The sequence below is a fragment of the Canis lupus genome, chromosome 1 (assembly GCF_011100685.1).
Source record: "Canis lupus familiaris isolate Mischka breed German Shepherd chromosome 1, alternate assembly UU_Cfam_GSD_1.0, whole genome shotgun sequence".
Classification (NCBI taxonomy): Eukaryota; Metazoa; Chordata; class Mammalia; order Carnivora; family Canidae; genus Canis; species Canis lupus.
Window position 1 is genome coordinate 109,696,707 of NC_049222.1, and position 25,685 is coordinate 109,722,391.

Here is a 25,685-nt window from a genome sequence, read left to right on the forward strand (position 1 = left end):
AAAATAAAGACCATTAAAAAATGAGTTTTTCAGGGCAGCCCAGGTGGCTCAGCGGTTTAGCGTCACCTTGGGCCCAGGGCCTGATCCTGAGGACCCGGGATCGAGTCCTGCGTCAGGCTCCCTGCATGGAGCCTGCTTCTCCCTATGCCTGTGTCTCTGCCTCTCCCTCTCTCTGTGTGTCTCTCATGAATAAATAAATAAGTATCTTTAAAAAAAATGAGTTTTTCAGAATGCTAAACTGATTTCAGGGACGCCTAGATGGCTCACTGGTTGAGCGTCTGTCTGCCTTTGGCTCGAGTGGTGATCTCGGGGTTCTGGGATGGAGTCCTGTGGAGTCCCACATCAGGTTCCCTGTAAGGAGCCTGCTTCCTCTCTGTCTCTGCCTCTTGCTCTCTCTGTGTGTCACTCATGAATAAATAAATAAAATCTTTTTCAAAAGTTTACAAAAGTTTACTTCTATAACCCCATGCAGGCAGCACAATGTGGGACTCCATCCCGGGACTCCAGGATCATGCCCTGGGCCAAAGGCAGATGCTCAACTGCTGAGCCACCTAGGCGTCCCCCCTAAAAAGTTTAAAACTGTTTTCAGTTAGAAGACTGTACTTCATCTTAAGACGGCAGAAAAAGACGACTTTACCCCTTTCTTCACCAGAGAATCACACAAAGCAACCAGGAGAAGAGTAACAGAAACATCACATCTTTGACAAAACTAGAGACATGTGTGACCCCAAACCCCAATACAGGAGTAAGAACTGCCAAATGTTGTAAAGGTTAGATGAGGGTGTGGGAAAGTGATGAAAGAGAAAGCCTGTTGTTACAGATGTTGGACAAAGCGTGCAAGCCTATTTCTGAAAAGTAATCGCTTCATTCTAAGGGGGCAAAACCAGCAATCCATTGTTTCAACGAGTGGGAACTGGCTCAGGGATGGGGTGACTGAGGCAGATCCATCTGGCATGAAGACTCACGTAACACAAGTCAAACCTACAGGAAGCAGTCTATTAGGGAGGCAGGGCAACAGAGAGATGCCTGGGGCATCTGCCTGGGGCATCACAACCACTGATTCCAGATGTGGAGGGCATCGAGGGGGAGGAAGGCTAGTAGCAGAGTTCACATACAGAATATTTAAGGAAAACTCCAGCTAAGCCAGCCCTTCTCTCCAAAGATTTTTTTTTTTTTAACAAATTTCTACATAAGAAAGGAATCACCTCATTCAAAGATGAATGACAATCAAAAAAGGATCCAGCACATTGATGATACATGAACGGTACATTTAAAAATGGTCAAGACAGGGATCCCTGGGTGGTGCAGCGGTTTGGCGCCTGCCTTTGGCCCAGGGCACGATCCTGGAGACCTGGGATCAAATCCCACATCGGGCTCCCGGTGCATGGAGCCTGCTTCTCCCTCTGCCTGTGTCTCTGCGCCTCTCTCTCGCTCTCTGTGACTATCATAAATAAATAAAAATTAAAAAAAAAATGGTCAAGACAGAAAATTTTATGTGTATTTTACCACAATTAAAAAAAAATAAAAAAGTACCCAAGATCTCCAGAAAGACTACCAGCAGAAAGAAGTTACTAGAAAAACTGCAAAGTGGGCAGCCTGGGTGGCTCAGCGGTTTAAGCAATGCCTTCACCCCGGGGCCTAATCCTGGAGTCCCAGGATCGAGTCCCACATCAGGCTCCCTGCATGGAGCCTGCTTCTCCCTCTGCCTGTGTCTCTGCCTCTCTCTCTCTCTGTCTCTCATGAATAAATAAATAAATCTTAAAAAAAAAGAAAGAAAGAAAAAAAAAGAAAAACTGCAAAGAATATAGATCACAAAATGTTGCCATATAGTAAATAAAAATATATTCCAATGAATTGTAAAGAAATGAAAAATGCAATCCCCTCTGTGAAAGTGTATAAACCAAAGCTACAAGTACTTAGAAAAGATATGACGCAACAAAAGTAGATAGAATATTTATAGGCAGAACTCAAAGAAGTAGAAGAGAAATATAAATATTTTTCCATGATAGAAATAAAAAACACAAGGAAAAGACATTGCTGAAAACCCAGTAAGGGACATACATACAGAAGTTAAGATGACTCAAACCCACAGATTAAAAGGGCTCACCAAGTTCCAGGAAAAAGTGATTTAGTTCAATTAGTAAGGTACGTCCTAATAAATTTAATGAACTTTAAAAAAAAAAGGTGTTCAGGTAAAAAAGAGGCTTCCCTCAGATTTCCCCAATGCGTGGTTCACACTAGAAGACAGCAGCACTGTGCCTATGAAGTCATCAACAAAAGAAAGAATAACTCAATTATTTCAGATCCAATAAAACTGTCATTTGAAATATAAAGACAAGAAATGTTTCTGACGATTCGAAAGGAAACAAAAATCTCCACAGAGTAACTGCATTTATGAAAACGGATGCAAAAACTTTTAGCAAATAGCATTCAGCAGCACATTAAAAATAATATGCCATGAATGACCAAATGATCTGCTTTTCCTCGTAACACCTCCAACACCAAACGTGTGTGGGTTTTTTCTCACAGGGACCAATTCTCTGGACACCAGCTGGTGTACAGTTCACTTCAATTCTGACACTAACTACTTAGTCAGTAGAGACTCCACTGGTTAAGGGGTCAGTCCCACAAGCCCGGCCTTTGTTTCAGGGGCCATCCACAGGTCTTGGGGCCCTCCTGTACTTATGACCGACAGCTCTAAATAAACCACAGCCCCTTCTGTAGTTTGATAATTTGCGCGAACAACTCTGAGAACTCAGGAACACCTTTTACTACTACTGGTTTATTATAAAGCCTACAACTCAGGAACTGCTGAAAGGAAGAGAAGCCAAGGTATATGGGAAGACGGATGGAGCTTCCTTACCTCTCTGAGGGCACCACCCTCCCAATATCTTAACCAGGAAGCTCTATGAATCCCAGCATTTAGAGATTTTTTTTCAGATGCTTCATTACATTGGTAATTCTGATTAAATCACCCACCCACTGGTGAGTGGACTCATTCTCCAGTTACTTGTTCCTCGCCAGAGGGTGAGGATAGGGTTTTCCAGGTGACCAGCCTCCTTCTTCAAGCTATCTAGGGACCCCAGTGACTGGTCATCTCATTAACATACAAAAGACATTAATCACTCCCAAGTTCCAAAGGTTTTTGGATCTAAGTGACAGGAATCTGGGGACAGAGAACAAACATCTATTTCCCATTATATCACAAGTATGATTCTAGGACTGCTGGGGTGGGTCAAAAGCAGAAATTAATTTAATATATTCCTTTAAAAATTTATTTATTTATTCACAAGAGACACAGAAGCACAGACACAGAGGGAGAGGCAGGCTCCTAGCGGGGAGCCCAATGTGGGACTCGATCCTGGGACTCTGGGATCATGCCCTGAGCCGAAGGCAGACACCCAACCACTGAATCACCCAGGCGTCCCTAATATATTCCTAAATAGATCAAAGGAGAAAAATGGTAATGACTGCCATTTCTTAAGAGCTCAAAGGGCATTTAATATAATCTAACTCCACTCTTGATAAAAATAAAACCAAAGAATTAATAAAAAAGGATGGATGGGGGCACCTGGGTGGCTCTGTTGGTTGGGCATCTGCCTTTGGCTCTGTTCATGATCTCAAGGTCCTGGGCTCGGGCCTAGCTTTGGGCTCTCTGCTCAGCAGGTAGTCTGCTTCTCCTCCTCATTCTCCCTCTGTTCTCTCAAATAATAAACAAACAAACAAATAAATAATCTTTTTAAAAAGGGTGGACGAGGGATCCCTGGGTGGCGCAGCGGTTTGGTACCTGCCTTTGGCCCAGGGCGCGATCCTGGAGACCCGGGATCGAATCCCACGTCGGGCTCCTGGTGCATGGAGCCTGCTTCTCCCTCTGCCTATGTCTGCCTCTCTCTCTCTCTCTCTCTCTCTCTCTTTCTATCATAAATAAATAAAAATTAAAAAAAAAAAGAAAAAAAAAGGGTGGACGAATAAATCCCTCAAAATGAGAAAAAAAAATATTTATTTATTGTAGGGGCTGCTTTAAGATAACCAACCTAAACAAATGGAAACCCAAGTAAGGCAAAAGGGCCCAGAGTGAGCCCCAAAGCCCCAGCTGAATATAAACAGGCCCATTAGGCGAAATATCCATAAGCCCCAGCTGACCAATGGGCTACTTAAACCTGGACACAGGTACCAACAAAGGAAAATTCTACATGTCCATATGTTCCCATACTTCCTCATCTCCCCCCTTTCACTACAACACTGCCCGCACCCCCGCCCTGTGGCAGACAGTCTCTTTTGTGGTGTATTCAATAAACTTCTATCTCCTTTGCTCTGTTGAAGAGAATTCTTTCAACTACTTGCACCACTGCCTGGTCGAGTCACCCCACATTTGGTGGCCCCCATTTGATCACAAGCTCTCACATTTATCTCATCCCAAAAATCAACAAGGAACAATGTAAGAATATCCACTATTACTAGTATTATTTAATATTGTCCTGAGGTACTTTTGGTCATTATAATTAGTCCAGTGGGAGGAAAAATAAGAGGAATAGAGGGAAAAGGAGGCAGAGGATAATTATTTACAGATGTTATAAATTATTTTCCTAAAAAACCCAAGAAGTTCTTTATCTTGATTGTAATTATCGTTAAATAACTATATACACTTGTCAAAACTCACTATGAGTCATACTCAAAATAAAGTGAGTTTTTTTTTTTTTTTTTAAAGATTTTATTTATTTATTCATGAGAGACACACAGAGAGAGGCAGAGACACAAGCAGAGGGACAGGCAGGCTCCATGCAGGGAGCCCGATGCGGGATTTGATCCTGGGGTCCCAGGATCATGCCCTGAGCCAAAGGCAAATGCCCAAATGCTGAGCCACCCAGGCATCCCAAAATAGGTGAGTTTTATTGTATGTAAATTATATTTCAATAAAACAGGATCAATCATTTGAAATATTATTACAAGCAATAAAAAGCTCAGCAGAGAGTTTGGGTACAAAGTTAATATGCAAGATTCAAAACCTTCATCTATTAAAATACCCACTTATTAAGTTCCTTTTTAAAAATTTCTATTTATTTATGATAGTCAGAGAGAAAGAGGCAGAGACACAGGCAGAGGGAGAAGCAGGCTCCATGCACCGGGAGCCCGACGTGGGATTGGATCCCGGGTCTCCAGGATCGCACCCTGGGCCAAAGGCAGGCGCCAAACCGCTGCGCCACCCAGGGATCCCCCTTTAAGTTCCTTTTTAAACATGCATCAAAAAAGAAATGTGCAAGAACTATATGAAGAAAACTTAAAACTGAGAACACGAAAGACAACAGAACATAAAGTTATCAACAGTTAATGTACAGGGGCAACTGGGTGGCTCAGGTGGTTAAGGGTCTGCCCTCAGCTCAGGTCATGATTCCATGGTCCTGGGATGGAGCTGTGCATTGTTGCTCTCTGCTCACCTGCCTCTCCCTCTTGCTGCTTCTCCCCCTGCTTGTGCTGTCAAATAAATAAACAAAATCTTAAAAAAAACAAAACAAAACCAGTTAATGTATGACCTAATAAAATCCCAGTAGGATTACAAAAGGTTTATTTTTAAAACTAAATAAACAGGTTCTAAAGTTCATATGGAAAAATAAACAAAAGCAATAAAAGCCAAGAAAATCCCAAAGTGGCTTCCTATAAAACTACAGTAAATAAAATAATGTATTTCTGGCACATGGACTGGATAAGAACTAGCTAGTTAGATCAGTGAGATGAGCAGGTTCAGAAAGACACCCCCAATAAATTAAGAATTTGGTATATACTACAAGTATATTGAAAACTACAAGTGGTTTTCAAATCAGTGGCAGGAAGAAAGATGATGCATGATGTAATCAACAATGCTGTCACAAATGAAATAACGTTGCATCTTCCACGAAATAAATTTTAGGTAAAAATAATACCATAAAATATAGGAAAAAATGATGGCAGACTTTCAAAAATAATCCTTTGTGGAGTAACCCTTCCTAAATATATCAAAAGCCCAGAACCCAAAAGAAACAAGAGAAAATTCAGCTGTAAAACAAACATAGGAATAGATTCTGTAGGGAAGAAATATAAAGTTCAGCAAGGAACAGGGGCCACCTGTAACTTACATAAAGAAAGGGAATGTGCTAGTTTAGGGGGCCTGAGTTAGAAGACTAAGACAGAGACTTGTTTTTTCATTGCATACTGTCCTGCATTTCATACCAAACATATGATAAAAAAAATTAAAAGTGTACTTGCACGTATTCTAAAATCATCTTTTCTACTACTTTGGGGTTGATATTCTCACTTTTACAAAATAATTGTCGAATAGAGTGGGGTTTTTTCTCCCCCAAAGATTTTTATTTATTTATTCATGAGAGACACACAAAGAGAGAGAGGCAGAGACACAGGCAGAGGGAGAAGCAGGCTCCATCCAGGGCCTGATGTGGGACTCCATCCCAGGACTCCAGGATCACGCCCTGGGCAGAAGGCAGGCGCTAAACCACTGAGCCACCCAGGGATCCCACAGAGTGGGTTTTTGAAAAGTTTTTATTCATTTAAAAGATTTTATTTATTTCACAGAGAAAGAGAGAGTGTGTGTGCACACACAAGCAGGGGGAGCAGCAGAAAGAGAGGGAGAAGCAGGCTCTCCACTGAGCAGGGAGCCTGATACAAGGCTCAATCCCAGGACCTGATCATGACCTGAGCCAAAGGCAGACGCCCCACCACCTAATCCACCCAGGTACCCCTGAGTTTTTGTTTAAATTCTAGTTAGCTAACATACAGAATAATATTAGTTTCAAGTGATTTGTTTAATAAATAATTTACAAAATTTAATATCTTTGTCTGGCAGAATGGAGTATGCTTGGCAACCCTATATTACCCCCAAAATGCTGAGGGTGACTGTACTAGCTCACTAAATCAAAAAGTCTGGGAGCCACTGTAGTACAGGTAATGATTACATTGCCAACCTCTTAATAGGCAAGATATGCAAGAAATAAGACCAAAGCTGTGGTAAATCCAGCTTCTTACTTGGGAAAGCATGGCTGTCAATCACCTCTTATCTTCATGGCATCATTACAGGGTTTACCTCACAGGGCTGTTGTAACGATTAGATGAGCTATAGCACCTAGCACATACCTGTTCAAGAACAGATGAAGGCCTTACTCCTTCTAAAATTAGAGGAGACCAACAGACCTCAAGACAAGAATAGCTACAAAGTTTTATAATTTATAAACATGTCCACAAGTCTCTATCTTTTTTTTTAAAGTAGCCCACACATACAGGGTTGGAACTCATGGCCCTGAGATCAACAGTCACATGTTCTACCTACTGAGCCAACCAGGTGCCCCTCCATATGTCTCTTTTGATCTTCAATATCACCCATCATGTAGCTTAGGTAAGGCAGACACTAGCTCTATTCTGCATTGAAGAATTAAGAGAGATGAAATGACTCTAGATCTCTCTTTTGCGTTTTCACAGTCTTTTGTACACAGACATATTCACCCATTCTCACTTCTTAACTCCTAAGGGCAGGGACTATGTCCTGTTTACTGACTTCTGGAGTCCCGAAGATGCTCACTCATTGTCTTTTGAGTGAATGATAGATCAGAAGTGAAAGTGAGATGTTCTGATACCTGCATCTATTACCTTGCCACACAAATTTGAAGAAATGGAGAAAATCTATTTGGATGAACAAATCATCTAAGCCATACATTTAATAGTTTAAATCAGACTTAAAAAAAAAAAGATGAGGGACAGTACCATCTGAACAACAGTATTAAAAGGTCTGCTTTTAAGAACTAAAAATCTTTTGTAATTAGTGTGTTGAGAGTGATCCACAAGTACTATATTTGTCAAATGCGTAGAAATAGCTGGTCAAATCTAGAAGGCTATGTGAATATATTAAAATACTGTTTTTATCATCAACCCCATTTAAAAGACTAGGAAGCTGAGGCTTAGACAGGGTTGTTACTTGCTGCAAGTCACAGAGCTGATGAGGTGGCAGAACCAGGCCTGGCACTAAGCAGAATGGTTTCAGTGGGTTGTTCTTGACTGCTCTGCTGTTTATTCTCTTTCTTGTTAAATGATGGTTATAACTGGGTGGCAGCATTAAGGCTCATTTTTACTTTGTTCTTCAGATTGTTCAAGAACAAAAGTCTGACAGCAATACAGCAATTTCCATTTTGTAAAAAAGATAACCATTTTTTCAGATGGTTTAAGAGGTTCTCCCCTGTAATCTTGCTTGTATAATTTAAATGATACATATGTCCTTCCCTTCCAAGATCATGCAGAAGATAAAGCTTCCTTACCTAAAATACAGGAAATGTGAAATAGAGATGTTCAGATTAGGAGGATATTGTTGACCTTAAATAAATGTTGCTAAGAAGGCTGCTGAAAGGCTAGCTGTGTGTGGGCAAGGGCTCTCCTCTGGGGCTCTATCTACCCTCCCGGCAAGGATGCAATGAAGTCACACTCACAAAGCTCAGGACTGGGCCTCTGAGATATTAATTATCCTCATCATTATTGTTGTTAAAAACTGCTACTACCACATTCTTGCCATCAGATGATGTGCTTCTCAGACCATTACTATGTTTCCCAAACTAGGCTGACTTTTCTTATTTTTTTTAAAGGCTTTATTTGAGAAAGAGAGCAGCAGTCCAATGCGGGGCTGGATCCTAGGACACTGGGATCATGACCTGATTGACGTTTCATTAATACCTTACTTAGGGCAGCCCTGGTGGCGCAGCAGTTTAGCGCTGCCTGCAGCCCAGGGCGTGATCCTGGAGACCCGGGATCGAATCCCTCATCGGGCTCCCTGCATGGAGTCTGCTTCTCCCTCTGCCTGTGTCTCTGCCTGTGTCTCTGCCTCTCTCTCTCTCTGAATAAATAAATAAATCTTAAAAAAAAAAAAAAAAAAAAACCTTACTTAATGTGGGCAGCTCTGGTGGCTCAGCGGTTTAGCGCCGCATTCAGCCCAGGGAGTGATCCTGGAGACCTGGGATCAAGTCCCACATCAGGCTCCCTGTGTGGAGCCTGCTTCTCCCTCTGCCTGTGTCTCTACCTCTCTCTGTGTCCCCCTCATGGATAAATAAAATCCTAAAAAACAAACAAATAAACAAAAAAACACAAAAAAACCCAAACCTTACTTAATGTGCCGTCTATGACCCTCCCCTAAAGCTGGTATTGGATGGAGAAGGGCAGCTGAGAATCAAGGGCTTCTTAGAATCAAGGGCTTTTATATTTAGTTCACTTCGGGCCAGGTATTTTCACCTTATTTTTTCCTCATCCTAGTCTTAAGGATATTAAAAACAACAACAACAAATACATAACCTACATTTTCAAGACTCAGAAGAATTTTGCATTTACCCAGATTTGGGGTCCTTTACACATTCTTTGGCTAGGAAATGAAATCCTCCATCCTAGACCAAGTTTCTACATAAACACTCTCTTGCTGCTATGGCCCAAATGCTGACTCCTGACAACCACAACAGAAGAAAGAGTTTTCTGTTGTGGCTTTTGAAACACAAAAAAGAACCAGATCACAAAACAGAAACACTGGTTGTAGTTGCAGTTATCAGAAGCTCGGGACTACGTACTAGAAAGGTCTTATTTCAACCAAATTGCAGCTTATGTGAAAAGATAAATTGTGTGAGTTTGTTTTTCTTCAAACTGCTGGGAGGCCACCAAATTCAAATAGCCAAAGGATTCCAGCCAGGAGTGAAAGAAGGCAAACAGGGGTGAAATCATAGGGCCTTTACACCATCTCTGTTTGAAAAAGTGGGATTCAATTGCCTGATACCCAAGTCAGCTTACATTTCAAACAAATAAACCACCTGAGAGCCAGGCCCTACACAAAAGAGCAAGCTTATCTTTTCAGACCAGGATTCTCAAGTGGCATTCTTCCATGTCTCCTTCTACCAGTCTTAGGCCTTCTGACTTTCTGTTGCCTCAATTCCCATTCTTACTGACCCAATTGCTTTCTTCTGGCCATGTGAACACAAAGATCCCTGACTGAGGTCATGGGGAGCCAGGCCCCACGGGATGCATAAATCAAGAAAGAACTGGCCCCCACCTCAAGGATCTTAAGAGTTCTGATGCCTCTATCAAACACCTAGCCATCGGTATGCATCTGCTCAGGCTGCCATGACAAAATACCATACAAAAAGTAGAGGGCTTAAACATCAGAAATAGGTTTTCTCACAGTTCTGAAGGCTGGGAAGTCCAAGATGATCAAGGTACTGGCCAATTCAGTTTCTGGGGAGAGCTCTTTTGTGTCTCTTCTTAGGACATGAATCGATTTGGATCAAGGGCCCCACCTTTATGGCCTTATTAACCCTAATACGAAGTAAAATGTGCTGTAAGAGAGGCATATCTAGAGTATGAAGGCTTTAGAAAGAGTGGGGATTTGCCAGGTGCAGGGGGTGGGGGGATGTGTGAAACTGGAAATTGTGAAGAGGAGGTAGGCAAGGCAAGCCAGGTTTGGTGGCTGACCCACCTGCTTACCGTTTCTTGCATTCTCCCAGTTCTGGGCTCTAACCCAGGCTTCCTCCGGCACCCCCTGCTCTGTTATACCCCTCTATGCTTCAGGTCTTAACTAAGGGTCTAGGTCAACCCATGCCAGCAATATGGGGGGACTGGTAACACATCCAAAGAAAGGAAGGGCAGAATGGAGGAAGATTCGCAGAAATGCAAGGAGATCAAGAGCATTCAAGTCCCTAAGGGTCAGGACTATTCTCTATACAGTGGCCAGAGTTATTTTATTGAGCAAAGGCCAAATACAGTCCCTCCACTTAAAACCCTCCAGTGACTCCTTACCTCAACTCAGTAAAAGCCAAGGCCCTTACCAGAAATGTTCCACTCTTAGGAATTTCACATTGGCTCTTCTGTCTGGAAGGTTCTTCCCTAGGTAATGGAATGGTTCCCTCCCTCATTTCCATCAGGCTGTCATCAAAAGCGACTCTCCCCACCGCTCCCTATATCTAAAATTTTAACACTTACTCCAGACATTTCACATCCCACTTTCCTGCTCCATTTTTATCCTCTTGAGCACTAATCACCAAGATTCTTTATATATATTTTATTTATTACAGTCTGCCTCCCCTGTTAGATTAAAATGTCTGCTGCATGAGAACAAGGATTTTTTTTTTTTAAAGATTTTATTTATTTATTCATAGAGATGCAGAGAGAGAGAGAGAGGCAGAGACACAGGGAAAGGGAGAAGCAGTCTCCATGCAGAGAGCCCGACGCGGGACTCGATCCCGGGACTCCAGGATCATGCCCTGGGCTGCAGGCGGTGCTAAACCGCTGCGCCACCGGGGCTGCCCGAGAACAAGGATTTTTATCTGTTTAGTCCAATACTGCATCCTTAGCAACTTGAATAGCTCATGACACATAGTATATAAGAGCTGAATGAATGAAATAAGGATAGCATCCTCACAATTCTAGGTACCCCAGGTTCCTGGAACTCTGGAACCAGGCAGAGAAATAAATACACAGGAGTACTACCTACCTAAAGAATGAGATAAAATGGAGCTAAGGAGAGCTCTGTGGGAAAAAAAAGATTCCCAAGTCTTTATCACAGGTCAAGTAAGCATGGAGAAGATCTAAAACAACAGGCTGCCTGTGAAGTGTGAACATGTAAACTAGGATTCAAAACCAGCCCATGAAATAATCAGAGGACAAGTAAGACAAGAAGTCAGCACTGACAATTTCACCACAAAAGAACAAGGGCTCCCCTTTGCCGAGTGTTTACTATGTACCAGGCCAAGCAGCTAATGTCATGATTCCATTCAATTCTCACAATCCTAATAAGGTAGGTATTACCATTAGCTGCATTTTACGCAGAAGGCACAGAACTCAAAGGCTGAGGCAGTTGAGCCAAGAGAAGTAGCAGAGCTGAAATTTTAAAATGAGTGTGATGGGTTCCAAAGTCCATGCTTGAGCTGCTCTGCTCTCTGGCCCTCAGGATCTGAGAAGGGAGAGTGAGTCACTTGGGCTGTTCTCCCTGAAGGAGAAGAGAAGCCTGAACCAGACCTTGCTAGTGAAGGGCACAATGCCCAGTGGGCAGCAGGGGCTTGGAAAATGAGGACTCCTGCGAGGCTCGAGGTCCACCTAGAGTGGAAAGTGCACCTAGGTGCCCCTTGGACAGTATCTACAGTGGCATCAGAAGCAGCCGCAGCAAACGCTAATTATCCCTGATGACCCTGCCAAGTACTCTCATAAGATCTTTTCTTTTCTTTTCTTTTCTTTTCTTTTCTTTTCTTTTTTCTTTTCTTTTCTTTCTTTCTCTCTCTCTCTCTCTCTCTCTCTCTCTCTCTCTCTCTCTCTCTCTTTCTTTCTTTCTTTCTTTCTTTCTTTCTTTCTTTCTTTCTTTCTTTCTTTCTTTCTTTCTTTCTTTCTTTCCTCCCTCTCATAAGATCTTGAACATACTGAACCATCTCAATGATTCAAGGTACTACCATCCCCATTTTACCGTCAAGGAAACGGAGTCATGTCCAGGTTAAACATTTGTTCACAAGGAGCAGAGTGAGATATGAATCCAGGCACTTTGCTCTGGGTTCATCCTGTACAGATTTATCCAGTAGCAAGACAAATAGGGAAAGAAGGCTACCAAAACCTCCATGACATGTATGTGGCATGTGCATGTGTGTGAGTGCGTGTGGTCCTCCCAAGCATGTAGCAGAAATCCTCAGTCGGCTTCTCTGTGGCCTGTCCCACAGTTACTAACAGTTGTGCTCTGTACTCACCCATCTCCACCTCCTGCCTTAATCTGCCCTGATGTGTTTGTTGCCAGGCTGTCTCCCAAAGGCCTCTGATCTAATGGCAAGCATTTCTCCCTAAAGATGACTACCCTCAATTAGTGGTGAAATTTAAATCTGCCACGCAGAAAGCACTCTGCTCATTTACCCAGGCAAATGAGCTAAATCAGGAGGAAGGTCACAGCTCTAAGTATCTGTCAAAGACCATTTTTATAGAGGGCTTCCATTTGCACAGAGGAGATGAGGGCCACCTCTGACCTGCGAATGATGCAGACAAGCTGAATTACAGCCACAGCCCTCAAGCCATGGCTACAGGGCCTGGTGCTCACCCTCAAGACACCCCTGCTTCTGAAGCTTCACCCTTCCTCCCCTCACCAACTGAGCCTCCCCGGGGCTGAACCTTTCATTTTAGAATCTCACTGGCAGGTATTAATAAGAACACCTACTTATCTGTGCTGCAAAATAGCCAAAATTTAATCAGAGAGCAATGGCCTACAATGGACAAGTAAAAACCATTGGGTTATAAAGATCTGTGCTAACCACAATCTCAACACCACAGACAGAACCCCAGCAAAGAAAACAGTTATATCACAAGGTATTGGAAGAATTCAAGATTCTTTCAGCCAGGCACACTTTGTAAACAGGAATGATCCAGCTGCTAAAAGAATATGTGAGGCTGTTTTGTGTACCCACACACCCCCTTACCAGAACCACTCCTTACTCCTTAAAAGACACAAAACACAAAGCCATGAATATGTAGCAAAGAGAAACCCTTAATGCTTTAGCTCACAAGCTTCACATATTATCATCACTTCAGGGACTGATAGAGGTCTTTTAAATCATCTTCAACATGCTAAAATTAATTATTAAAAGCTGCTTCACTCTTGGGTATATACTTGAAGCACACGAGTACACACAAATGCACCCAAATTAATGTACAAGAATGTTCACAGCAGCACTATTTCCAATCGCCCCAAACTGGAAAGTACCCAAATGTCCATGCAGAGCAGAATGAATAAATAAATAGTGGATTATTCATGTGATGGAAGAGTATACAGCAATGAGAATGATCTCCAATCACATGGGTGAATTTATGAATTCAACCATGGGATGAATCTCACAGATATCACATTGAGAAAAGAAGCCAGGCACAAAACTGCACATGTGGTATGAGTTAACGCATAAAAACAAACAAAATTCTTCTTTTTTTTTTTTAAATAAAATTATTCTATAATGTTAGAAGCTAGAATAGTGATAATCCCTGGTGAAAAGTTTCTGGGGGAACTGCTCATCTTCATCTTTCCTAAACTGGTCAGGCAGTTGTGTTCAGTTTGTGGTGGTTTACTGAGCTGTATTTTAATGATGGGAGTACTTTTCTTTAATGGATGCTATACTTCAAGGAGAAGATTTATTTATTTATTTATTTATTTATTTATTTATTTATTTATTTATTAATAAAGATTTATTTATTTATTCATAGACACAGAGAGAGAGAGGCAGAGACACAGACAGAGGGAGAAGCAGACTCCATGCAGGGAGCCCGACGTGGGCCTCGATTCCGGGTCTCCAGGATCACACCCCAGGCTGCGCCAAACCACTGCGCCACTGGGGCTGCACCAATGAGAAGTTTTAAAAACTGCCAATAGATGCTGTCCAATCTCATTCATTACTGTTTTGGGGGAGATGTCTTGTTTGGATTTCTGCAACCATGGCAAGTCAGTGACAGAAGCCACCAAAACAATGGTTAACATCAACTGAATGATTACTGTGTACCAGGCAAAATGTAAGAACATATCAAACGGAGTGCACTTAATTCTCAAATACTCTTTCTGAAGGAACTACTGTTTTTATTCCCAAGTAGAAGGAATAGAAAAATAAGGCTTAGCCAATTTAAGCTGAAGTTTATGTTATAAACACAGAAGTTGCATTAGGCTCTCAAACTGCTTTCTTTTTTTGTGATACAAACCTTTTTACTGAGTCCATGCCAATTGTCTTCTAAAAGCTATCACATTAAAAAAAAAAAGAAAGCTATCACATTCTGGATTTGTCTAATTACTTCTTCATGTAAGATTCAGGTTAAATATTTTCAGCAAAGAGATACAAAGTTTAGTTGAACTACCAGCCGGGAAGCCAGGTCTTGTCACTTTGTTAAGGTGGTAACCCTCAGATCTCTTCAGTATAAAGGTATATTTCCTCTTGGTGATTAATGTGTTGGGTTGTATTTTGAGACTGTAAATATCAAGTTCCTTTAGGACTGTTCCCTAGTGATTTTTTTTTTCTTTTTAGTTTTTAAAAATTAACTACTGCCATATAATTTATATAGATATATATGTAATTTATATGATAAACTCTATCCATTTAAAGTGTACAATTTGATAGTTTTGAATGTGTACATGAATAAAGTTATCACCAAAATCAAGATCTAGAATATTTCCGTCATCCCCAAGTTCTTCCCATGCCTCCTTGCAATCAGTTCTTGCCCCTCCTTGCACCCAGGCAACCACTAATCTGCTTGCTATTACTAAAGATTAGTTCGCATTTACAGAGCTTTATAAAAATGGAATCAGAATTGGTAGTCTTTTGTGTCTGGCTTGAATCACTGTCAACATATAATGCTTTTGAGATTCAACCATGCTGCTGTGTGTAGCTATAATTCTTCCTTTTGGCCCCTGAGTAGTATTCCAGTAGATGGATGGACCAGTTTGTTTATTCACCTTTTGATGGACACTGGGTGGTTTCCAGTTTGGCTCTCATGAACCAAGCTGCTAGAAAGAGCTGAATAGAAGTCTTTGTGTGAATATATTTTCCTTTCTCTTGGGCAAATACCTAAGAGCAGGATGGTAAATGTACATTTTAGCTTTTTTTTTTTTTTTTTTTTTTTTTTTAAGATTCATTTATTTATGATAGACACAGAGAGAGAGAGAGAGAGGCAGAGACAGGCTCCATGCCAGGAGCCTGTCGTGGGACTCGATCCCGGGACTCCAGGATTGCGCCCTGGGCCAAAGGCAGGCGTTAAACCATTGAGCCACCCAGGGATCCCCTTCCCCAGTGATTTTAAAATCCAATAATGTTTCTTGCCTGAATCAATTATGCATTTATGTGATTATGTCTATCTCTCCCACCCTTGGACATCATGGGGGACACTTTTAGTTTAACCCAGGTCCTAGCTTCATTAATATAGTCAGTAAAGGGGCACCTGGGTGGCTTAGTGGTTGACTGTCGTGATCCCAGGGATCAAGTCCTACATTGGGCTCCCTGCAGGGAGCCTACTTCTCCCTCTGCCTATGTCTCTGTCCCTCTGTGTCTCTCATGAATAAATATTTTTTTAAAATTATATATATGTCAGTATATATCTGTTGAATGAATTATGTGTACACACACACACACACACACACACACACACACACACGTCAATAAATATCTGTTGAATAAGGGGAGCCCCGGTAGCTCAGCAGTTTAATGCCGCCTTCGGCCCAGGGTGTGATCCTGGAGACCTGGGATCGAGTCCCACGTCGGGCTCACTGCATGGGGCCTGTTTCTCCCTCTGTGTGTCTCTGCCTCTCTCTGTATCTCTCATGAATAAATAAATAAAATCTTAAAATACGTATATATATAGATACATCTATATATATCTATATCTATAGATATATATCTGTTGAATAAATGAAACCTGCAGATTTCTCCCTAACTCCAACAAAAAAGTCAGTAAGCTAAAAATTTTTAGACCTACTAATAACTTATCAGGAAGTTTCTATCTTTCTATAACCACTTGGTGCCATATCCTGCATTCTCCCACTGAACCAGAGAGGTCAAGCTTGACCTGATCTCTGCTGCCCACGGAGAAGCAGTGCCCCCGAAAGCAAATAAAGAGGCCCCTCAGTGTAGGCACTGAAACCCCAAGGCTCTGCTGTGTGGCTCAATTCCAGGCCCTGTAGGAAAGGCAAATAAAGAGGCCCCTCAGTATAGGCACTGAAACCCCAAGGCTCTGCTCTATGGTTCAATTCCAGGCCTGTAGGAAAGGGGTTTGAAAATAAATATGTTGGGATCCCTGGGTGGCGCAGCGGTTTGGCGCCTGCCTTTGGCCCAGGGCGCGATCCGGGAGACCCTGGATCGAATCCCACGTCGGGCTCCCAGTGCATGGAGCCTGCTTCTCCCTCTGCCTGTGTCTCTGCCTCTCTCTGTGTGTGACTATCATAAATAAATAAAAAATTTTAAAAAAATAAATATGTTAATTAACTAGAATTTAAATAAAGATTTGAAAAAAAAAAAAAAAAGAATTTCAGCTGCAATACTGGGCCCAGGTAGGTGTTACCTTGAAAGGCTAAGCCCTGGTCTGGTCACCAGGTAAGAGTCCTTCCAAGAGAGTAGTGGATTGTCAATGTCTCTCCAGCCAAGCTAACCTTATACTTTATTGATACCATAGGGTCGTCCTATGGTTGATAAAAGACACTGACCCCTCCCAATGGCCAGCTTCCTGCCACATTTGGGTTCTTGGAGCAACAAAACAATCTCTGGTGAAATGAGGTCACAAATGCCAAGTACCCAGTGCAACACCTGGATCAAGCAGGCACTCAATAACGCGTATTAGAAAATGGGGAGAGTTAATGGGATAGCCGACCATCTTTGGCGTCATTATTTTAAACAGCTGCCAGGCTTCCTTGACTGCAGGGACTTTTTTGTTCCACTGAGACAAACTGAAATGAAGATGCACTAATGAAAGCATGGCCTACCAGTTATTTATATGGTATGGTCTGAATGTATTAGAATTCAAGATGTAGAACAGGGGCTTTCTGCCCACATGAAACTGCTTCTCCCTGGGACAATTTCTTTTCTCAGCCCACTGTGATACTTGCTAGAGTAGTAGTAAGCAAAGCAATTAAGAAAAGGACTATTAGATAGGAAATAATTTTTGCTACTGCCACCCTACCCCCTCCCACTGCCAAAACAAAAAGGTTAAAGATCACAGAAAGAAGGGGCAAGGAGGTCTAGTATCACACATTATTCAGAAAAATCATTCCTAAAGAATGATATTTTTAGTTCAGTGGCTGATAAGTGAGACCCCGGCCTGGTGAATACATCCAGCAGCGCCCAGATGAGCGCCTAGATGAGATGACCAAGTGAGGATATGGAACAGTTAGATCCCTCACGCCCTGCTGATGGGAATATGAAAAGGTAGACTCCCTTTGGAAAACTTTTTGGCAGTTTATTAAAAGACGAGGCATTCACCCTCCAGGATACTAGGCCTTCTGGGGTGGGGGACAGTGATGCTTGGAAGCTCCCTCAGGGGGTTTCTATACTGTAGGACATGGATGTTTCCCCCTTCCTATACTTTGGCTCTAAATTGGGCCAGAGACCTGGGATTTAAAACCTTACTTAGTGACTACAATGAGGTGTACAGAGAACATACTTAGCTTGAGAATTTCTTCTCAGGAGGACTGTGAGTAGGCTCTAAATTAAATACTACCCCCAACTCCAGCAAGATGAACTCTGGACAGGACTGAATATTTCTACTTCCTGTTGTGCACTGGAGAGTTCAGATCAGCTTGGCCAATGTTCTCTCTTCACTCAGGAATCACACTGCTGTAGCAGGGGAGTAGAGGCTCCAATCCCCCGACAATTTTCCACATAGAGGAAAAAAGAGGGGGAGTGTTAAGTGTTCTAGGCAGAAATATTACTGACTTCTAGCGGTGACCCCAGAGCAGCTGCAGAAGATCCATGCCCCTTTCCAGCCTGATCATGTAACTATAGCAGAAAGTGAAAAGCTGCGATCCTATTAGCACAGAGGTGGTCTCTGAGCCTGGGTTGGGTTCAAAGCATCTGCAAATCAACCCAAAAGCTATTCTACTTATTGACCACTTCTTTTTTTTTTTTTTTTTTTTTTTAATTTTTATTTATTTATGATAGTCACAGAGAGAGAGAGAGAGAGAGAGAGAGACAGAGACACAGGCAGAGGGAGAAGCAGGCTCCATGCACCGGGAGCCCGACGTGGGACTCGATCCCGGGTCCCCAGGATCACGCCCTGGGCCAAAGGCAGGCGCCAAACCGCTGCGCCACCCAGGGATCCCTATTGACCACTTCTTAAACACATTCCAATTTTAGGAAATATGAAACGAGGATAAGTGAACTGGTCAGAAAGCTAGGGAAAAAAATGACAAGTGCAACGCAGAATGTTAGGAGAAGATTTAAGAATTTGGGAGAAGAGCTCCTGGAAACAGACAGCAGAGGAAGCAAATTTTGAGGAGAGAAGGCAGTGATCCTTTCCCTATGGTCTATGTCTAAGAGAAGCTGGCCTGGCAATTTACTCACAAACTAGGAGGAGGAAACAAGGCAGTCACAGGAACCCGCCACGGGCCACCTCTGGAATGTGGAGCTGCCTACAAACAAAGCTTCTCTCCATAAACTCCTCTAGACCTCACCTCCAACTCCTGCCACCCTCTTCTCAGGTCAAAGATTAAAATGCAGTTGGCCTGAAGATGGAATTAAAATAATAATGCCCAAGGTGTATACAGTGTTAAATTAAAAAATAAGCTGCAGAACAGTATGCAGATGATCTCCTGTTTTTAAGCATTTTGGGGGAGGGGGTAATATTAACAGAAAACATAATCCAACTATTAATGCAGATTACTGCCGGAGATTGGGACTGTAAAGGACTTTCACTTTCTGTGATATATCTGTATTTGTAATAATTTTTACTGCAAGCAAGCTTATTACTCTTGGAATCAGAAAAAACAGTAAGGTGACGGGATGGTTCAAGTTGTCGCAATGGTCATGCTACTGCTTCTCCAACACAAGGTCTCAATTGGTAGGTTTTCAGCACTACAGCTGCCTGGGACACTGGCTGTGAAGTGGCAGGTGGGGAACAACCCAGTTCCTGAGGCACACAAGGACAGAGGCTGCTTTCTGGGTTTCTCACTGGATTTCTCTCCCACCACAGTAGGCAGGAGTGTGAGCTTCTAAGCACATTGTCTTTGAAGGTGATGATACAATATTTTATTTGCCAGGACAAGCCAAGTGCCAAAGTGTATGAGACAGATACAAAAACTATGGATTTTGGGGATCCCTGGGTGGCGCAGCAGTTTAGCGCCGGCCTTTGGCCCAGGGCACGATCCTGGAGACCCGGGATCGAGTCCCACGTCGGGCTTCCGGTGCATGGAGCCTGCTTCTCCCTCTGCCTATGTCTCTGCCTCTCTCTCTCTCTGTGTGTGACTATCATAAATAAAAAAACAAAACAAAACAAAACAAAACTATGGATTTTGACTTTGAGACTTGGGGCAGACCTGGCAAACACAATTCATTTGGAGCGTCCTCTCCAATCAGCTAGACTGACTGCCTGAATGATCACATGGACACGACTCATAGGACGATTTCTATATTGAGCGAGCGAGCAAGCGGATAGAGAAGTCAGGTGGCAGCAGAGGCTCTCCTCAAGTGCAAGTTCAGTAAAAGTTAGACCTGGGAGAACACCTAATCCGTAATTCATTCAATCATTCAACAAAATCTCATTAGTCTCAGACCTCTGCTTGGATAGAAGTCACACTATGAGGTAGCCATGGGTGGTGTCAGAAGGGGGCTGAGGATGATAGAGAGGTACAGACAGCATGCCACAGAAGGGGACCATTCTACAGGACAATTGTCTAGACTTTTCAAATAAAGTCATCATTCAAAACAGAACAAAACAAAGGCAGAAAGAACTGTTCTGGATTGAAAGAGACAAAGGAGGCAATAGTCAAATGTGCTGTGTATACTGCTTGGATCTTAGAACAAAATCTTGGCTATGAGAGATAAGTCAACTGAGTAAATTTAAACATGCAACATATGTAAAATACTACTGAATTAATGCTATTATTCTTAAAAGTGATAATGTTATTGCAGTTATGGAAGAGAAACTCCTAAAGCTTAGGGATATATGCTGAGATTTTTAGGAGTGAACTGATGTGGCATCTGTGGCTTATTCTCAAATGGTTTAATAACAATAAAAATTACGGTAAGAAAGGGCAAAAGTGGCAAAATGTTAACACCTGGTGAATTCTGGCTGATCATCATACCACTCTTCTAACTCTTTAATGGGTTTTACTGTATTTAATTTAGAAGCTGGGGAGAAGGGGATCCCTGGGTAGCTCAACGGTTTAGCGCCTGCCTTTGGCCCAGGGCGTGATCCTAGAGTCCCAGGATCGGGTCCCACATCCGGCTCCTGCATGGAGCCTGCTTCTCCCTTTGCCTGTGTCTCTGCCTGTCTCTCTGTCTCTCATGAATAAATAAATAAAATCTTTTTTTTTTTTTTTAAAGGAAGCTGGGGAGAAAAGTCAAGTCATGGATATTTACATTTAATGTAGAGTCTAATGGGTAGCAGAAAGAACCAAATGTATGACTGCTGAAGCTAAAGCCACAACCAGCACACAATGAACCTAAGACATGTGCCACACTCAGCACCTTGGTGCAAGTCCCCTGGAATCTGGGTGGCAGCCAGTGCAGGCAGGTCCTATCACCACTCTCAGTTTATGGATGAGGAAAAAAAACGATTCTAAACCTGGTCTAGGGATCCCTGGGTGGTGCAGCGGTATGGCGCCTGCCTTTGGCCCAGGGTGCGATCCTGGAGACCCGGGATCGAATCCCACGTCAGGCTCCCGGTGCATGGAGCCTGCTTCTCCCTCTGCCTGTGTCTCTGCCTCTCTCTCTCTCTGTGACTATCATAAATAAATAAATTAAAATTAAAAAAAAAAAAAAAAAAGAACTGCTAAACCTGGTCTAACTGCAGATCTGAGGCTCTGTATCACTATTCCAAAATGCCTGTCCTAGCTAATCTTCTTCTTTAAGTACATCAGGAGAAAATGCTACATGAGCCCCCAAACAGGGGAATGGTTAAATAATCTGTGATCCAGCTATTTCCTGGAACATTATGCAGCAATTAAATGTCCTATTCTTTGAGGCAGAGCCCTCTGCTTGCTAGGTGGGATTCTGCACGATTCATGAATACTTAATAAAACCAGTTAGATCTTCAAATTAAAAAAAAAAAGTCCTATTTTCACAAGTATTTAATGACAGGGAGCATACTCATGTAACAATTTCTGGTTAAAAAAGCAGTGATTCTCAGGGCACCTGGGTGCTCAGTCAGTCGAGCATCTGACTTCAGCTCAGGTCATGATCCTGGGGTCCTGGGATGGAGCCCCATGTCTGGCTCCCTGATCAGTGAGGAATCTGCTTCTCTCTCTGCCCCTCCCCCAGCTCATATGTGCCTGCGTGTTCTGTGTCTCAAAAAAACAAAAACAAAACAGTAATTCTCAAAAAATAGTCCTCCAATCCACCTCTTGGTTACTGAATTCTTTTTCTGTAGGAAAACAGGAGTAGGTAAGCTGGTAAACTCAGGGGTCTTTTGCCTCATCTAAGTTATACTAAAAATCTTTCGAGAACTATCATACTGCATACTCTGAATTATGTAAAAGTAAAAACCAACACACATATGCAGAGAATAAGGCTATAAGGAAATACAGCAGACCATTAATAGTGGTATTCACTAAGAGGAAGATCAATGAATCTTTAAATTTGTTTTCATAGTTTTTGTCACCTCTATAATGAACATGCCTAAATCTTATGAGGAAGAAAAATATTATTTTAGGGAAAAGAGTACAGAATGCCCCCCGACACACGCTAAATTCATAGATACAAGGTTTAATGTTTTTCCTGAAATTCTACAAAAGTACAAACTAATGCCAACAAGTATATAAGCAAAATTTAAAAGGAGGAAGGAAGGAGGGTTGGAGGGAAGGAGAGAGAGAAGCAAGTAAGCAATGGAATTAAGGTATTCCAGGATGAAGACCACTCATTTAATCAACAAGTAATATATATTGTGTGCCACACTCAGGAGACCAAGAACCAAGAATCCTGTTCCCAGCAAGTTGAAATGTGCCTGAGAACCACCAGGGAGGTTGCATTCAAAGGGCTACTGGGGGTGGGGGAGTCTTGAAGAACAAGGACAAGTTCCAAAAGCAAGGAAGAATGTGGGATACATTTCACACCACACGAAGGGTGCATGAAAAGCAGAGAAATACAAAGAAGTTCTGCTTGTATTCTTGTAAAACAATTTAAGTTAATGCTTGTTGTAGTATAAAACAGAAAATGGGGAAAGAGAAAAAGAACGAAGGGAGAGAGGACAGAGGCAGGAAAGCAGGCAGACAGCCATAATGATACTGCATATGGGAGGAGGCAAGACTGTGGGCCATAGTTGGTAGGCAATGAGGCAGTAAGAGGAGGTTTACAACAGAGGAACTATCATGTAATCAGGAAAGACTGTGGACTGGGGATCCCTGGGCTCAGCGGTTTAGCACCTGCCTTTGGCCCAGGGCGCAATCCTGGAGTCCCGGGATCGAGTCCCACGTCGGGCTCCCGGCATGGAGCCTGCTTCTCTCTCTGCCTGTGTCTCTGCCTCTCTCTCTCTCGGTCTACCATGAATAAATAAATAAAATCTTTAAAAAAAAAAAAAAAGGATAAGACTCTGGAGGGTGATGGTGGGGAAGTGGAAATGAGATGGGAGGGGAGAGACAAGAGATGACAAAGTAGAAGTGACAGACTTAGGAACTGACTGGAGATGACCCTGAAGCTCCAAGCTTTTTGGTGACAGGGCAGACAGTGGTCCATTCTCACAGAGCTTTAAGGAAAGCAGCAGGTTGGTAGTAGCTGGTGGTAAAGCCTTATACCCCAAAGAATTCACAAGTAGAAGGGCAAGGAGAGTTTTGATTTTGTTAGTGGAGATTAAAAAGTGCATCACAGTCCAAGTGTGACAGAAGCAAGGTGGGTGGGGTAGGTCAAGACCACTGACGTGCTCAGCTAGAGGGCATGTGGGTAACATCTGGGCACCTCAGGCTACCCTAGGTGAGCCACTTGAGGAGACCATTCATACAAGGGTCCCCTGAAAAGAGAAAGCTCTCCCTGACAAGAGAAAATCAACTAATAAATGCTGAAGGAATCAAGGAGTAAAACTACGGGGAAAGAGTAGCTTTGCAGTGGCAAAGCCTAGTACACACCACCACCTTAACAGAAGGATCAAAGTGAACACTGCCAGTGATGGGCCAAACTGACATCATGTGCCACATGGTGTGATGCACTGAGGACACAGCATCACTTGCCTTCTGTCTCTGCCCAAGGTGCAAATATGAACCTAATCATGAGGAAACCTCCAACCAACCAACCAAAAACACCAAAACTGAGGAGGGACCTCCTACAAAATAGCTGATCTGTATTCTTTAAAATTATCAAGGCTGTGGGGCACCTGGGTGGCTCAATCAGTTAAGTGTCTGTCTTAGGCTCAGATCATGATCCCAGGGTCCTATGATAGAGCCCCATGTTGGGCTTCCTGCTCAGAGGGGAATCTTTTTTTCTCTCTCTCTCTCTCTCTACTGCACCCTCTGCTTGTGCTTGCTCTCTCTGTCAAATAAATAAAATCTTTAAAAAACAAAAGACCATCAAGGCCATGAAAAACAGATCAACTAAACTGTTCTAGATTAAAAGAGACTAGAGACTTGACCAAAAAAAAAATCTATCATGTGGTCCAGGGTTAGCTCCTAGACCAAAACAATTTTTATGTTTTCCTATAAAGGACATTACTGGGACAACTGATGAAATAAAAACATCCACAGATTAGGTAGGTCAGTGTTTAACATCTTAATTTTCATAACTGCTCAGTAGTATGTAAGGGAATATTTTTAGAAAATACCCACTGAAAATAAAAAATAAAGAAAATACCCACCGAAGTAGTTAGAAGTAAAGGTGCATCAGATCTGCAAACTTTCAAACATTTCAGAAAAAAGATACACACACACACACACACACACACACAAAGAAAGAATGGTATGGGAAAACTGGTAAAATACTGGCATTTAAGGAACCTGGAACTTTTTGTAACTTTCAATTTGCTTAAACTTACAATTTTTGTACCTTTCCAATAAATCTAAAATAATGTCAAAACAAAAAGTCCAGGAAAAAGTGTCCTTCCCCTTTGTGAGATAACACAAACTGTCTCTCTGGAGTGCTAGGTCATTAAGTAGAGGCTTCAGTCACCTGAATTGAATCTTTGTGCAGATTTTCTCCTTGCCCAAGGGAGGTGCCAGAAAGAAACGGATATAAAACCAGTGTCAAAGAGATGGACATTGAGAAAAGGCTTTGGGGACAGAATGGACTAAACAAAGCTACAGATCTGTTATGATTGCGCAAAGTGCTTACCGTGATTCAACCCTGGTGTGCTGCAGAGAAAACCCTGGAAATAACTACAAAGTCTTTAGCAGGCTTCAACTTGAAACCTATTTTCCCTGATTTGGCACATCTTAAGTAAATATTAACACTGTCACGCAGCTTAATAGGATGCTATTGAAATTATCAGTAGAGCCTGGTAGGCTGTGCACACCACACAATACTTAATATCATCACAGATAACACCGGAATCGAAAGAACACAGAGGAAGGCTCTAATCCTTACCTTGGTTTTAAATTAGTTTAAGCCTATATTCTTGAGCTCAACTGTTAATGCTCAAGAACGGACAATCATATGCCTCCTATACTACCTTCTCCTCAAACTCATCAGCTTTTGTTGAGAGAGCTCATGCTCTTTATCTCAAACAAATAAAATCTTAAAAAAAAAAAAATATGGAAAATATTAAGACTGCTGGTCTTTGTGACAACATCAAGTTGACAGTGGAGTTGAAATATGGCTGCCTGACCAGAAAATATCCAAGGATCCTCACTGGTTTTTTAACCTCAGGAAAAAAATTGTCAATAATGAATCTCAGGTACCTGCTCAATGGCCAAGGGCTTAACAGTCACAACCACTCCTTCATTGCATTAAGCCAAACTACACTACCGTTTGTGTCCAGTACAGTGTGGCAGACACAATGATAATAGGACCCTTCCCCTGCCCTCAAGCAGCTGACAAGGACACAAACAGACTGCACATCAT

At 42.3% G+C, this 25,685-nt stretch overlaps 1 protein-coding gene across 1 annotated transcript in view; it reads right to left on the reverse strand.

Annotated features, from left to right (window-relative positions):
• The window catches only part of ARHGAP35 (Rho GTPase activating protein 35), a 128,954-nt gene that overhangs the window by 38,718 nt on the left and 64,551 nt on the right, over nucleotides 1–25,685 (reverse strand).